Raw genomic sequence first — 14012 nt, 5'->3', positions numbered from 1 at the left:
GGACCGACCGCCTGAAGCATCCTTGTCTTCAGGCTCCATTGAACAGATAGAAGAAACCCGACGCACTTCGAGACCTATGCACCCGCTTCCTGTGGGTGAGGTAAAGCTGGCACTCCGGTGCCCAAGTGTAGAGTATCATCTCTAGTGTCTGTGTTTTCAATCTTGAGTTCATAGTCCATCCGGAAGATCCTTTTTGCAGTAACTTTGTAACTTTTACGCACCCATTGAGAACCTATGGGAACTCGCGTGTGACTGTTTGCTCTGCACACGCAACCCGTGGACCTCCTGGTCACTAACTAAAGTTAGCTCCTTGTAGGCCCAGTGATTCTAGAGGCCCTAGGCCTTTTCCCTTTTCTGTTCGTGGTACTTATACCACTATTTTAGTATATGGTTCGAGTGGCCACCAGGGCCTATCCATATAAAGTGCAACTTCTGTGTATTCTAACGTAATCTTGTTTAACGATTTGTGCTCCTGTGCTCATAAAGAGTCTAGGGGATACTTTTAGAAATAAATACATATATATTTTGAATATATATCTGTGTGGTGTCCTTTCATTGGTATAAAAGGGGGTTACATTTGGTAAAACAGCCTGCTTAACACGCTTTAACGAGTTTAGCCTCAAAGACTGCTTAGCCTACGCTACCACTAGGGCAGCTAGTCCGAAAAGGTTGACTTACAACCACACCATAAGGATTGCTTGGCATGGTACAAGGTGGTCACTTTAACTAGTGAACATCATATACCAGGCCAACTTCTCACATTGGTGAGCAGCGGTTGGATTTGAGCTTGCTGTGTTTTACCATTGTAATCTCTTGATTACCAATTGAAAGATCACATAGGTACCTGTAGGTACATATAAAACAAGAATAGATATACTTAAGTTCTACTGAACTTAGTTGTTGTAGAGCAAAGGGAGTAGCACACCCTGACTACAACTACTAGATAGGTTTAGTAGGTAAACCCCAGTGTAGGTAGATTGCAACACATCCACCCACACTTAAGAGCAATGGCTGGGGCAGAGGGGTCCAATGTACCCATCTCTGTTGAGAGTGACCCCCAGAGGGCACCATCCATCTTTGCTACCCTAAATCAAAATGAGCTCAGGCAGTTGGCAAATATCAGGGGCCTTAAACAGCCCAAGAATCCTACTTCTGCTGAACTCAGGGAGCTTTTACAGGCTGATGAAGATCAGAAAGCTCTCAGGAAAGCCTCCCAGTTAGGCCCCTTAGGGACTGGAACAGGAGGCCCCCCTTCTGAAGATGCTACTGAGGTACCCCTTTCCAATAGACACCCCTTAGATGAGATTCATACTACAGAGGATGAAAGTGAGAAGGGTACTGATACAGAAGGTAGTGAGGATGAAGGGAGAACTAGCCCAGTGCCAAGTGTTATACGTGGCCCAGCTAACTTAAGGCTACTGGGGAATGACAATGGGATCACCCCATTGGATCTCCCTAGTGGACTTAACCAGGGGCTTGGGAGGCAAATGAATCACTCAGGTGAATCTAATGCTTCTCATACCTCTAGAGGCTCTCAAGGTCACTCCAGGAGAAGGATGACCACCCCTCAGAGGAGGGAACATGAGGCCAGAATGCAGGAAGCTCAGATGAGAATCAGGAAACAGGAGCTAGAAGTAGCTCTGATGGAAGAGAAACTGAGTAAGGCTAGGCGACCTAAAGAGAGTGGGTCTATACCCACTGGTGGCAGCATTGTCCCTAAGGACAAAGATAGGGTCTTTGATAATAGGAACCTGTCCAAGGTTGTGCCCCCCTACAAAAGTGGGGATGACATCCACAAATGGATGACTGCTCTTGAGAGAGCCTGCAAAGTGCAGCAGGTTCCTGAAGACCAGTGGGCAGCAATCTTATGGCTCTCCTTTGAAGGTAGAGGCAGAGATAGACTCCTCACTGTTAGAGAGGAGGATGTCAGAAACTACAGAGTCCTGAAGAGTGTCCTAGTTGATGGGTTAGGCTTAACCACTGAACAGTACAGGTTAATGTTCAGAGACACCCAGAAGACACAGACTCAGGACTGGTCTGACTACATTGAATGTGCCACTAAGGCTTTGGAGGGTTGGTTGATGGGAAGTAAGGTATCTGATTATACAGGATTGTACAATTTGATGATGAGAGAACAGATTTTAAATAACTGTCAAAACCAGCAACTGCATCAACACTTGGTTGACTCTGATCTGACCTCTCACCAAGAATTGGGAAAGAAGGCAGACAAATGGGTCAGAACCAGGGTTAAGCAAAAGAACCAGAACCAGGGCCAAGGGGGTGATCAGAAGAAAACAGACCAAAAGGGTGGAGATCAGAAACCTAAAGACCAGAAGTCTTCAACAGGGCCCCAAACTAGTACTAATGGGAGTGGGTCCCAGCCTAAAGGGAAGAAGAAAGAAGGTCAAAAGAAACCCTGGTGCAACTCTTGCAAGAATACAACTCACTGGACTAGTGATTGTAAAAAGGTGGAGCCCCCAACACTGTTGCCCCTAAGGCACCTGCTCCCAGTACTACTGTTAGCAGTGTTGGTCCCCAGACAAAGGGTGTAGTGGGAATCACTATGGGAACTGAAGGAGATTCTGACTTAGACAGAACCCTGACACAGGCAGTCCTGATCTGTGATGGGGACATAGATTTGTCCCTGACTGTGAGCCCCAGTAACCTGGGCAAGTACAGACAGACTCCTTTAATTAATGAAAAAGTGGCTCAAGCCAACAGGGACACATGTGCCAGTGTCACCATGGTGACACCAGGCTTTGTGGACCCTGGACAGTACATACCAGGTGAGAACTACCTGGTGACCAATGCCAGCAATGCCACTACTTCACACAGTGTGGCAGTTGTTAACTTCTCATGGGGAGGGGTAACTGGCCTCAAAAGGGTTGTGGTTAGTGCAGACCTCCCAGTAGAATGTTTGTTGGGCAATGACCTAGAGAGTTCTCTATGGTCTGAAGTGGAGTACAGGACACATGCAGAGATGTTAGGTATATCACCACATGTCCTTGCTGTGACCAGGTCACAGGCCAAAAAGTGCCTTACTGAACCTCAGGTCTTGGATCCTGGAACAATGGACCAAGCAACTACCAAGAAGAAGAACAGGAGGGTCAAGGCTGTGCCTTCCCCCCTGCCTCAGAGTGATGATCAACCTTCCCAGGAAGCTGATTTAGAGAACCCTGAAGGAACTGTCCCTGAAGAGCTTGAACCTGATCAGGTTGAGTTTCTGGGGACAGGGGGACCTGCAAGGGCTGACTTGAGGCAGGCTCAGTTATCCTGTCCCTCTCTTGAACCCCTCAGACAGCTGGCTGCTGCTGAGGCTGCTGGGAATGCTCAAGGTACCCATAAAGTGTATTGGGATGAAGGGCTCCTTTATTCGGAGGCTAGAGACCCCAAGCCTGGTGCCACCAGGAGGTTGGTTATACCTCTGCAATTTAGGGGCTTCCTTCTTACCTTGGCCCATGATATTCCTTTAGCAGGACACTTAGGCCAGAACAAGACTTGGGACAGGCTTGTCCCTCACTTTCACTGGCCTCACATGAATGAAGATACCAAGGAGTTTTGTCGCTCCTGTGTGACCTGCCAAGCCAGTGGCAAATCAGGTGACACAACAAAGGCCCCCCTGATACCACTACCTGTGGTGGGGGTCCCCTTTGAAAGAGTGGGAATAGATATAGTGGGTCCCATGGATCCTCCCACTGCATCTGGGCACAGATTTATACTGGTGGTAGTGGATCATGCCACCAGGTATCCAGAGGCAATTCCCCTTAGGACCACTACAGCACCTGTTGTGGCCAGGGCCCTGCTGGGAGTATTCTCCAGAGTGGGGTTTCCTAAGGAGGTGGTTTCTGACAGAGGTACCAACTTCATGTCAGGATACTTGACAGCTATGTGGAAGGAATGTGGTGTCAACTACAAGTTCACCACCCCTTATCACCCACAATGCAATGGGCTTGTTGAGAGATTCAACAAGACCCTAAAGGGTATGATCAAAGGATTACCTGAAAAGCTCAGGCGAAGATGGGACATCCTTCTACCCTGCCTTCTGTTTGCTTACAGAGAGGTCCCACAAAAGGGGGTTGGCTACAGCCCCTTTGAATTGTTGTTTGGGCACCCTGTAAGAGGCCCACTGTGTTTGGTGAAGGAAGGATGGGAGTTACCTCTCAAAAAGCCTAAGCAAGACATAGTGGACTATGTACTTGGTCTCCGCTCCAGGATGGCTGAGTATATGGAGAAGGCATCCAAAAACCTTGAGGCAAGCCAGGCCTTACAGAAAGCTTGGCATGACCAAAAGGCTGTCTTGGTTGAGTTTCAGCCAGGACAGAAGGTATGGGTGTTGGAGCCAGTGGCCCCAGCAGCACTCCAAGACAAATGGTCTGGACCCCATACAATCCTGGAAAAGAAGGGAGAGGTCACCTACTTGGTAGACCTAGGAACTCCCAGGAGTCCCCACAGGGTACTCCATGTTAACAGGTTAAAAGCATATGTTGACAGGGCAGACATGGGCTTGCTCATGGCTACAGATGAGGGACAGGAGGAAGAGAGTGACCCTCTCCCAGACCTGTTGTCTCAGAACCCTGAGGATGGTTCAGTTGAAGGAGTGACCCTTGGAGGCAACCTCACGGATCATCAGCAGACTGAATGTAGACAAGTTCTACAATCATTTCAACACATGTTTTCCTTGATACCTAGCCAAACTGACTGGTGTACCCATGTGGTGGACACTGGTGACAGTCTGCCTGTAAAGAACAAGCTCTACAGACAACCTGACCACGTCAGGGACTGTATAAAGGCTGAGGTACACAAAATGCTGGAATTGGGTGTCATTGAACCCTCAGAGAGCCCCTGGGATAGCCCAGTGGTTCTGGTCCCCAAACCTCACACCAAAAATGGCAAGAGAGAGATGAGGTTCTGTGTGGATTACAGAGGACTCAATGCTGTCACTAGGACAGATGCACATCCTATTCCAAGGGCAGATGAGCTCATAGATAAACTGGCTTCTGCTAAGTTTTTGAGCACATTTGACTTAACAGCTGGCTATTGGCAAATCAGATTAGCTGAGGAGTCTAAGGCCAAAACAGCATTCTCAACCCCAGGTGGGCACTACCAGTTTGTGGTGATGCCCTTTGGTCTGAAGAATGCCCCTGCCACCTTCCAAAGGTTGGTGAATCAAGTCCTTACTGGGTTGGATGACTTTTGTGCAGCATATCTTGATGACATTGCTGTCTTTAGCTCCACCTGGGAAGATCACCTGATCCACCTGAAGAAGGCTCTTGAGGCTCTGCAAAGGGCAGGCCTCACTATCAAGGCTACTAAGTGCCAGATAGGGCAGAGTAAGGTTGTGTATTTGGGCCACCTTGTAGGTGGAGGCCAAGTTCAACCACTGGAGAGTAAGATACAATCCATCAAGGACTGGTCTCCTCCAACCACCCAGACTCAAGTTCGAGCTTTCTTGGGCTTGACTGGGTACTACAGGAAGTTTGTTAAGAACTATGTATCCATTGTGACTCCTCTTAATGATCTGACATCCAAGAAGATGCCCAAAAAGGTTCAGTGGACAGTAAGCTGTCAAAAGGCATTTTATGACCTGAAGGAGGCCATGTGCTCTGCACCTATCCTGAAAAGTCCTGACTACTCCAAAGAGTTTATTGTCCAAACAGATGCTTCTGAGTTGGGTGTGGGAGCTGTGCTGTCACAACTTAATGTAGATGGTCAAGACCAACCCATTGCTTTTATTAGCAGAAGTTTGACCCCCAGAGAGAAGAATTGGTCAGCTATTGAGAGGGAGGCCTTTGCTGTGGTGTGGGCCCTGAAGAAGCTGAGGCCATACTTGTTTGGCACTCACTTCAAGATTCAGACCGACCATAAGCCCCTCTTGTGGCTAAATCAGATGACGGGTGAAAACCCCAAACTGCTTAGGTGGTCCATTTCCCTACAGGGGATGGACTTTACAGTGGAGCACCGGCCAGGTACTGACCATGGGAATGCAGATGGTCTCTCCAGGTACTTCCACTTAGGACATGAAGACGAGACTGGTCAAGGCTAGTTCAATGTCCCAGCGTTTGGGGGGGGTTGTGTAGGAGAGTAGGGTCTGCTATCCTATGGTCACCCCAAATTTTTGCTTTTTGCTTTTTGCTTCACTGGTTTTTGACATATTGAGGCTGTGGGCCTGCCAATCAGACCCCCAGCCTGCTGTTCTCTCTACTAAATTTACACTATGCACCCTAGGTGCATAACCAATTGGAAGTGGATCACCCTGTGAGCCCCTGTACCAGTGTACACTAGGTACCCAGGGCATTGGTGTATCTAAGGCCTACCAGGGGCTGAAGCATGTATTATGCCACCCCTGGCCTGGCCTAACAAATTTGACACAACTGGCTGATCACTCAGCTGGGGTAAGTTGGTGTAACCACCTCTTACTTAGGTGTAGTATACCTATACCTAACCTTAAATGGAACACATGGTAACCTATCAGCCACTCCTATAGCAGGCCTTGACAATCCTGAAGGCAGAGTGCTTGGTTCCATGTGAGATGGTGCTCTGGCATGAGCTGAGCCTGTCTGCAGTGGTCGGAACCCCTTCCTTCTACTGTTTCCAGATATCGTCATACCATATACTCTTAAGTGCATTATGAACCTCGCGGTTAAATGCTATCTTTGGTTTGACTTTATCAAAACATGTCGAGTAAGGTGTCATACGAATTGGAATACTAACCCCTCGCCAATTCTGGCGACGGGGTTAGCATTCCACCCTTCTAGAGGGACACGACATGTACAGTACCTAAAACCCGGGTAAAATCAGACATAGCCTCAGCTCCACAAAATGCATGCTGCCACCACAGACACAAGTCTGCCCTCCTGCTGCTGGGAGTCCTTCCAGATTGGGAGGTGTGGACAAAGGGTTTCCTGCCAGGGGAGGTGCCTGCACCACCCCAGACAGGATTTTGTGTATTGGTCAGGTAGGGCTTGAAAGAAACCAGACATGCCTGAGGCTCACAAGGAGCCTCGGTGCATATGCCAGTTCAATCCGGTCCTGGGGCACACCAGTCCCGGGCCTGGGGCGAGCTGGACAAAGGATTGGGGGTGTAACCACCCCCCTTCCTGGTCCCACCCTTAGGGAGGGACCTAGCAGGTAGTCCGGCCCCTAGAATCCGCTTAAAGGTAGGAGCTGTGTCCTAAAGACTTCAGACATCCTGGAATCAACTTAACTACAAGAAGAAGACGGGAACTTCGACGCTCTGCTGCACAGAGGACTGAAGGAAATCTCCCCTGTGGTCAGGGAGTGACCACCTTGCTAACGCAAGCACCATCCAGCGAATCAACGTCTGCTTTGCCGCCGCCTCCCGCCAGAGCCCGAGCCCAGAGACTGACAAGACCTGGACCTCCAGACCTCTCACCGCCCGATCCACAGTCCCTGAAAAGAAGGAACCCGTGGAGGCACCAAGACACGTGGAGCCAGCCATCTTGAAAAGACCACGACAAGCTGCAAGTGCAACAACCGAGGCTCCCTCCAAGTTGTGCTTTGGGTCCTGAGAAGCCCAACATCCGAGCAGCATTTGCACCAAAGGTGAGCCCTCCAGCATCTCCACAATCTGCGTGGGGCCCTTCTGCATTTTGACACTCGACGCGCCTAACCGGTTGCTGGCCCGCTGGCTAGTGGCCATCTTGGCGACGAACTTTAAGAACTACACCGCTGGTCTGGTTGCTCCAGACTGGCCCTTGCTCCCCTCCAAAGGAGCAGTCCCTCTGACCTTGCTGGTCAGAACCATCAGCTTATTTCGTTTTCCACAACAATTGCTTTTGCCAAGGCCTGTTTGCTTCAATCAAGTCGCCGATACCATCGTCAGCGAGAGCCTGTGTGGGACAGCTCGTGAACCGACTCCTGGACGTCGTCGACCTTCAGGGACCACGTGGCTGCAGAGACAAGCTGCACCTTTCTTCCTGTTTGCACCCGACATCGCCTGGTACCCACCTGGTGCCACGCGGGTCACTGGCTAGTGACTGTGAACACTGTCCCCTCTGTTTACAGGTCTTCTACAACTCCGATCCACTCTTGGATCCACCGCATCCCTTCCGGACCGACCGCCTGCAGCATCCTTGTCTTCAGGCTCCATTGAACAGATAGAAGAAACCCGACGCACTTCGAGACCTATGCACCCGCTTCCTGTGGGTGAGGTAAAGCTGGCACTCCGGTGCCCAAGTGTAGAGTATCATCTCTAGTGTCTGTGTTTCCAATCTTGAGTTCATAGTCCATCCGGAAGATCCTTTTTGCAGTAACTTTGTAACTTTTACGCACCCATTGAGAACCTATGGGAACTCGCGTGTGACTGTTTGCTCTGCACACGCAACCCGTGGACCTCCTGGTCACTAAATAAAGTTAGCTCCTTGTAGGCCCAGCGATTCTAGAGGCCCTAGGCCTTTTCCCTTTTCTGTTCGTGGTACTTATACCACTATTTTAGTATATGGTTCGAGTGGCCACCAGGGCCTATCCATATAAAGTGCAACTTCTGTGTATTCTAACGTAATCTTGTTTAACGATTTGTGCTCCTGTGCTCATAAAGAGTCTAGGGGATACTTTTAGAAATAAATACATATATATTTTGAATATATATCTGTGTGGTGTCCTTTCATTGGTATAAAAGGGGGTTACATTTGGTAAAACAGCCTGCTTAACACGCTTTAACGAGTTTAGCCTCAAAGACTGCTTAGCCTACGCTACCACTAGGGCAGCTAGTCCGAAAAGGTTGACTTACAACCACACCATAAGGGTTGCTTGGCATGGTACAAGGTGGTCACTTTAACTAGTGAACATCATATACCAGGCCAACTTCTCACAATGTTCTTCTTTTTTGAGATAAGGATATAACATACTGTGGTCACAATTTTTGATGACATAATAGTACGAAGCATCATCATAGTGTCTCCACTAAACAATTGTTGAACTGTCTCTGACAAATCTGTAACACATTTCTTCCACCGTCATAAAAACTTTATAGTGCCGGGGTATCTTATATGCTAAAACATGTTAGAACAGACCAAATGGCATGACTTGATATTCGTATAATCCAAAACGAGTTCGAAAAGCCGTCTTCCACTCCTCTCCTTCCGCCATACGAACCAGGTGATAGGCTCCTCTCAGATCCAATTTCGTATATACCTTCGCCCCCTTCACCTGATCCAAAAGCTCAGAAATCAAAGGCAGTGGATAACGATTCTTCTTAGTCACCAAATTTAAGGCACGATAGTCAATGCATGTACGCAGTTCGCCATCCTTCTTCGGGATGAAAAAAAGTGGAGACGACACCGGTGACTGTGAAGGGCGGATGAAGCCATTAGCCAAATATTTACTCAGATATTCCTTTAGATGGACATTTTCCGTTTCAGTCAATGCATAGATTCGACTACAGGGCAGTGAGGCTCCAGGCTCCAACTCAATTCGACAGTCGTACTCTCGATGGGGGGGTAAACGTTCTGCTTCCTTTTCATCAAACACTGAGGCGAGATCTTCATACTCTTGGGGTATTTCTTGAGTATCTAAAGCACAAATGGTCTGAGTCACACTTGCCAACAATTGGGACTGGGAGGCTTGAGCTGCCGCTGAGGAATCTGAATATGTATGAAAACAATGTTGCAAACAGTAATTGGAATTCATGCGAATTGATCGTTGAGCCCAGTCGATTTGAGGGTTATGCTCCGTAAGCCAAGGCAAACCCAGGATAAATTGGAATTGCGGAGCATCTATCAAACTGAATCGTACAGAGCTAAGATGTTGACCGGGGCCATACAACAAAATTTCCTCAGTTTCGTAGACAATAGGTCCGGAGGACAAACTAGTTCCATCTACTGCACGTACCGGCTCTGGCCGTTCCTTCCTCACGAACTGGATTCCAAGAGTCTTAGCAAAACCAATATCACAAAAATTTCCTGTGGCCCCTGAGTCAATCATGACGGAAATCCCCTCTTTGATTTGACCTCCAAATCTTATCTGTACCAATAAAATTAGATGCGGGGCCGAAGATTGCAAAGTGTTAGCCACCAATTTTAAATCTGGAGTTGACTGCTACTTCGCTTCCACCAGGGCAACCCCTTCTACTGGTGGAGCCGATCTTTTACCCAAGAATTGTTCTTTGGTCTCTTTTGGCATTCTTTCAAGAAATGACCTGGGTTCCCACAGTACATACACAACTTGCCCAAACGTCTCTTCTCTCTTTCTTCTTTCGACAAAGGTCCTCGCACGGAACCAATCTGCATTGGCTCATCTTCTGAAGTCGTTTCCTTAGACTTGGCTCCTTCTGCTTTCATCCTGTCGAAACGAGGAGGAATATATCTAGTTTCTTTGCGCCTCTCATTCTTCCTCTCATTCTGACGCTGATCAATCTGAAGAACAAGGTCAATTAATTCAGAAATCTCTGTGGGACGTTTTGGAATCTGTGAAAGACCATCCTTGATCTCATCCTTGAGACCACGATAAAAGATTGCCGCACGTTTTGCTTCTGGCCAGTTAGTTTCTACAATTAATTTATTAAATTGAGCCAAGTATGCAACTAACTCACGGTTCCCCTGCTTTAGATCTATTAGCTCATTATCTGTGGATTGAGAAATGGACCGTCTGTCAAAAATTCGTAGAAATTCTTTCTTAAATTCCTCAAATTCATATAAAATTGGATCATTGTTGTTGACCAAAGGCATGGACCAAGCGGCGGCATCTCCACTCAGGTACGACAGCATGAACGCCACCTTAGACTGATCTTCCTTAAAGATAATAGGCCGACAGAGATAGTGTAAAGAGCATTGTGTGAGAAAAATTTGGGCCTTATTCGGATCCCCACTATATCTCTCAGGAGCTGCTAAAGGAATAGTTGGTGAGATTGCATGGATCACCTGTGTAGTGAGTTCTGCCGCAGATGGGGCGGGAGCAAAAGTGGGGGATTTATCTTCTTTGTCAGGTGGGCGACTACTTCCAGTGAAATCTTCAAACTGTTGGCGTAAATAACTAGAATCTACGACTGACTTCCTGACCTCTTCTCTAAGGGACCTATTCTCTTCCATAGTATCACTTAACTGTTTTTGTATACTATCTAATACTGTGGCCAGGGCCTTAACGTCTATTCCCTCAGCCATCGTGCTCAGGTGGAAATTTCGGTTTTAAGGCACTTCAATCTGTCAAGTTCCTCAAGCTGAAGTTTGTTTTCCACAGGAGCCGATGCTGGATCTCCACTCCCCCACTCCGCTGCCGCGAACTCAGGGCTCACGAGCAGCAGTGAGGGGGAAAGGGGAATTGGACAGACAAGAGAGACTGCACTGTATGTTCTTCCAGGACTGGCCTCGTAACTTCTTTCTTCTTGGACCCTGTAATGAGAGTTAATAAACAACAACTGCAACCACTAACTCTCTCTACACTCTAATTAAAAACCTTTTACCAAAATACCTGTCCTGATACAGTGGGTAGCTGCTCTCTATTCTCAGCGAGAACCTCATTTGTGGAGGATGCGCTGTACAGATGGCAGAGACAATTCCTGCAAGGAAAATGTACACATGAACTCCCAGCCAACCAGAGACTCCCCCACCCTCTCCTTATCTGGCTACCATACCTGTCTACCTTCTGTGAGGAACCCTTGCATCTATATTTCACCTAACTTGGAAATGGAGCGATGAGTTTGGGCGAGATAGTTTTCTGGAATCTGGACTCAAGAATGATTGGTTGCAGGATTGTGAATACCCTATATATATATATATATATATATATATATATAATTGCACACCCCTCAGCGCTTTTAGATTCCATTCAAACAAAGTCACTTGTTGAAGCAAGTATGCCTTGGAGTCTGAGTTCAACACTACACTGCTTGGAAAATACGTTGCTGGTCAAATCTGGAACAAGTCTGTGCTCCCACGGAGTTTGATAAACTGAGTTCTCTCTTCTCTTTGACTGGAAGAGGACACTGATGATGCTGCCTTCGGCAAATTCAAGAAAGAGGCTTCACTTACTTATCAAGAAGAATTCTTCCCTCGCGAAACACAAGCCTCCTTACTTCAGAAGAACAAGCCTCCTTCTTCAGAAGAACACTGCCCATTCATCGAGCAGCCTGGAAATTCTCTTCATATCCGCCGAACAAACTCTGAAGGATAAGTTGCTAAAAAAAATCACGAACTGAACGCTCCACTCACGGAGCCCAAAAGGAAGTCACAAAGAGAGAGAAACCCTAACTTGGATACTCCCAACTTCTGACTGAAAATCTCTTGAGGGGAATGCGGAGCTCCAAAAGAAACCGCCACTCAGCAAAAATAGACGGTTGAAGTGCGCCGCGTATTGGCAGCGCGCGCACTACATTCAAAAGGGAAACACTGCAGCGCGGCCACAGAGTGAACTGAGGAACAGAAGCACCAACAGCGGCCATCTTGGAGGTGTGGAGGGGAGGGGGAAAGAAAAGAAAGGAATCGTCTAAACTAATAGTAAACGGAGGAAAGCGGAGAGCGATCTTGCAGACACACATCTCCGCCTTCTTCTTCCAAACCTTGCCTGACTAAAGTGTTGTAGGTGCAAACGGGGAAACCTGACCCTCTCAATTCCAAACCTGACAATAGGACTGTTTTGTATCAGATGTTTCTCACCTGCATTTGGGACATGTTATTTTTTTGGCAAAGGCAATAAGAAAATATATATATGTTAATTGTGTTATGCTTTTTTTATTTCAATTACATTTTAACTGTTGACTGTTATGATGTTTGTGGGACTATAGTGTGGCATTTTCATTAAGGTAATATTTGTTTTAAATGATAATATTTGTTAACATTTGTAGTAATTATGTCATTTGTTTAATTTGTGTTACACTTTAGACATATATTTTTGAATTTTATATGTTTTGGTTATTTAATAGAGTTGTTAAAAAAATATGTTAGTTTTTTTTAAGTAATCTACTCTCTCTTTACTGTTGCACAGACTGTAGTTGGAATAGTCAATGTTACCCCTTTGGTGTCCAATGCTCTCCCCACTATTGCACAGACTGCAGTGAGAATGGCAAATTTCACCCCTGCTGAGTCCAACGCTTTCCCTACTGTTGCATACACTGGAGTGGGAATAGTAAATTTTACCCTTCTGAGTTCAATGCTTTCCCTACTATTGCACAGACTTGAGTGGGAAAAGTACATTTTCCCATTCCTGAGTCCAAAGCTTTTCCGACTGTTGCAATGACTGGAGTGGATTAGCAAATATAACCCCTCCTGAGTCCAACACTCTCCCTACTGTTGCACTGATTGGAGTGGGAATAGTACATTTACCCATCTGAGTTCAACGTTTTCTCTACTGTTGCAATGACTGGAGTGGTAATAGCACATTTTACCCCTCCACAGTCCAAGACTTTCTTTACTGTTGCACAGACTGGAGTGGAAATAGTATATTTTACCCTTCCTGAGTTCAACGCTTCCCTATTGTTGCACACCTAGAATGGGAATAGTAAATGTTGCCCTTTCCGAGTCCAACGCTTTCCCTACTGTTTAACCCTGGGCATAGTGGGCATAGTGGGGCTACGCGGAGCATCACGGAGTGGGCCCAAATCTACGCACACTCATGAACCCTGCGTAGCCGTACTACGTGCCACCCTCTTCCCTCCCGCCCGGAAGCAGGAAGAGGGAGCTCCGGAACGCCGCAGTTCAGGTAAGTAATTTTCCTTACTTTTAACGTTGTAAGTGATTTTAAAATGAGGGAGGGCAGGAGGCGGGTGGCGGGCAACTCTGCTCCGCCGTGGCGTGTGCATAGCCTGCCTGCTAAACCTACTTCGCGGACCACGAAGTAGAAAGCACTACGCACACTCCGCAGGCGGAGCGGAGCACTACGCCCACGTTTACTACTGTTGCAATGATTGGAGTGGGAATAGTAAATTTTACCCCTCCGGAATCCAATGTTTTATCTATTGTTGCAATGACTGCAGTGGTAATAGCAAATTTTACCCCTCCACAGTCCAACACTTTCCTTACTGTTGCACCGACTGGAGTGGGAATAATAAATGGTACCCCTCC

At 47.3% G+C, this 14012-nt stretch overlaps 1 long non-coding RNA gene across 1 annotated transcript in view; it reads right to left on the bottom strand.

The window, feature by feature from the left end:
* Positions 1-14012, bottom strand: part of LOC146790002 (uncharacterized) — a 529013-nt gene that overhangs the window by 21594 nt on the left and 493407 nt on the right. The gene's annotated exons all lie outside the window — the stretch shown is intronic.

The sequence above is a fragment of the Triturus cristatus genome, chromosome 10 (genome assembly GCF_964204655.1).
Source record: "Triturus cristatus chromosome 10, aTriCri1.1, whole genome shotgun sequence".
NCBI classification, from domain to species: domain Eukaryota; kingdom Metazoa; phylum Chordata; class Amphibia; order Caudata; family Salamandridae; genus Triturus; species Triturus cristatus.
This window is presented reverse-complemented; position numbering and strand designations above follow the sequence as displayed.